Source organism: Macrobrachium nipponense, chromosome 12 (genome assembly GCF_015104395.2).
Source record: "Macrobrachium nipponense isolate FS-2020 chromosome 12, ASM1510439v2, whole genome shotgun sequence".
In the NCBI taxonomy this organism is placed as follows: Eukaryota; Metazoa; Arthropoda; class Malacostraca; order Decapoda; family Palaemonidae; genus Macrobrachium; species Macrobrachium nipponense.
In genome coordinates, this window is record NC_087205.1 from 55,079,205 (window position 1) to 55,082,576 (window position 3,372).

The window sequence follows — 3,372 nt, forward strand, 5'->3', positions numbered from 1 at the left end:
TGATAGGCGACGAGAGGCCATAACACGTGTATAAGCAGCTGCGACGACTCATCACCCTATCAGCCGGAGACAGCGAAGTTGAGTCGTCTTTGGACCTAAAAATAGTGAGGGAGGTACTTCTCACCAGATTACCATGCCAGACAGTAGCTGCAATGACAAAAGCCTCCAACATGCCCGTAGAAGAATTTTGGTCATGGTTGACAAGGGTCATACAGCGCACAGATCAGCAAACCCCTCGCAACCAGCATCAGAAATGCTTTTCCAGACAAGAAAACAAGGGAAAGAAATCACAGAGGAGACAGGAACCCACAGAAGGAGTCTGCTTTTTCCACTGGAGATTCGGGGCAAGGGTGAGGAAGTGCGACAAGGGCTGCATATTCTAAAAGACACTAAGTAGGGTCGCAGAAGCAACCCATCCATACAAATGTCAGTGGATGGCAGACAAGTTGTGTTTTGAGAGAAATAGCGCCTGCCCATTGCTATCTTTCTTTCAGGTATGAGAGAAGAACAGAAACATGCTTCTTCACAAGAAATGAAAGGTCTGACTTGGAATTTTTGGTGGATACCGCAGCCTGCAGGTCCTTCATGCAAGCAAGGCCGGAAGAGTGGATAAACTCTGCCCCTCTACCCAACCTGCAGGTTTCAACTGCCAGAAATGAAGATTAAGTTCGATGGACGAGACTACAACTGGTCTTTCATAACAGCAGAAGTGATAATGGCGTTGTTACGAGCAGCTTTCATAATGGTGGACAACCTACTAATAGATGTAAATGTAGCAAGAAAGGAACTAGTCAAGAGAGCTGTAAAGAATTCATCTCCTCAACAGCCAAGCAGACATACAATAACCATGATAACAAACAAGAAGAAGCAGATAAGCCCCATCACATTAGACATCCCACCGGCAGAGATGAGAGAGGTGCTGAGTGAATACGAAGATGTATTCAAGGATGACCTGAAGCACAACCCTACAAAACCAGCGAAACACAGAATCAAACATCATATACAAACAGAAAGTTCCCTTGACCAACTCGAAATTTAGACGATTGGTCATGTAAAACCTTACTTACACGAAGAAGGTATTCAAAGAAATGGAAGAAGCTGTAATATGCCAGAAAGCTTCCAACTCATGGGCATCACCCCTACACTTGGTACCAAAAGCAAACGGAACATGGTGCCCCTGCGGAGATTACCGATGGTTGAATGTCAAGAGGAAGTTGAACAGATACCCACTACCAAATATAGCAAATATAACAAATGAGATGGGTGGTGCAAGAATATTCACCAAAATTGATCTGCTGAAAGGGCATTTACAAGTACCGGTAGCGAAAGAGGATATTGAAAAAACTGCAATCATCACCCCTTTTGGCACTTACACATTCAACTACGTCTGCTTCAGCCTCCGCAATTCAAGGGCAACATTCCCGAGATTAATATTCAGGGACCTTCTATTCTGCGTGATATATGTGGGTGATATACTAATATACAGCCAGAACTTAAAACAACATCTTACACATGTGAAAGAAATGTAGAAAAGACAAAAAGAAAATAGTTTAAAAGTGCTGGAAGACAAGGGTGATTCGGGAAAAGAAAACGGTCAAATTTTTAAGACACAAAGTGAGCTAGGACCGCATAAACCCATACCTCAAAAAGTAAAAGCAATACCAGAATTCCCCAAACCAACAACAGTGAAATCAATGCAAGAATTCCCAGGACTTACAAATTATCATTATTATTTTATCACAAATATAGCAAAAATCAGTGTTTGAAAGGGAAAAAAAACAATAAATAAAATAAAATAAAATAAAATAAAACGAATAAAATAAAATTGGGGCAATGAACAAGATAATGCATTTAGATTAGCAAAGGAGGCAATAACAAATGCAACAACACTAACATTTCCTTAACCCAACAGATCCCTCATGTCGATAACTCGACGCAAACAACATGGCGATGGGCGCCGTACTCGAGCAGAACACTGATGAGGGTTGCTGCCTGTCAGTCTTCTACAGCAGAAGTCTAACAACAGCAGAGCAGAAATACTTAACATTCGACAGAGAACTTCTCGCCATCTACCAAGCAGTCTGACACTTCTGCTACATTCTCGAGGGACGAGAGTTTGTGGTCCAGACAGACCACTAGCCCCTGGTGTACCAGCCCATCAACAATGACACCTGTCAACGATAGCGGAGTAATCCTGCACCATCAAGTACCTGAAGGGTTCATCGAATCTGTGGCGGACACCCTATCCAGAAACTGTGCCAACACTATCCAGCATGGGATCCCTTATTCCTAGATAGCATAGGCATAGGAAGATGATGAAGGATTGCAATGACTGCGGTGGACAAATCTTGCCCTTAAATGGAGTGACCTGTTGATCAACAAAGGAACGGCGACAATCACCCGCAAAACGAGTACTGGACGTCCACGCCTCTACTTCCCAGAGGGTTTGAGAAAGAAAGCTTTCAGCCTTGCCCACAACCTGTCCCACCCGTCAGGCCGATCAACTGCCAAAATGACAGCAGAGTGGTATATCTGGTGTGGCATGAAGAAGAGCGTGAAGACGTGGCAGGACAATGCATCCTGTACCAAACGTCCAAAACCACGAGGCACACAGAGAGCGGGATAGAAGAATACAAGACGACATCCCACCGACTTGGCCACATACATGTTTACATAGTGGGACCTGTACCCGATTAGGGAGGCAGTTGGAGAAAAGAACTACAATGGGTCCTACTGGGATTAAGAACACCACACGAAGCATTCAGTGAATCTACGGCAGAAATCCTATACAACCAAGTGTTGACATTGCCAGTAGATGGGTTCCCAAAAAGCAAAAGCCCAAGACCATCTGACACAATAAAGGCGATAGAAAAATTGTTACCTGCAAGAACAGCATACTAAAAAGATAGAAAAGTGTTCGTACCCAAAGACTTGATGAATGTAAAATATGCATCATTCTGGTCGATGCACACAAACACCCCCTCTCCACAGCATACTTTGGCTCGCACAAAATTCTTCAATGTCGACCGAAAACGTTCCGGATGATGGTTGATGGAAGGAGGACTTTCCATCGACCGATTGAAACCAGCCTATATGCCGGACACCAGCCGACAGATGTAGGCTTTTTTCCTGGGGGAGGAGTACTGTAGACACACGTGCATCAATAATGTGGCTTACCTCCTGATGAATCAGCTTTCATCTCAGAGAAAGGACCATACAGTCACCACGAGGTCGGGAGAAAACACAAGTCCTCAAGGCGGTGTATCTGAATGTAATTCATTCTGCCGTGTCCATCTATTTCATATTCATAAGTTTTACGCTTGTATGATCGTATTTTTGTATCTGTGAAGAAACACAGAGACCTTGAGTTAA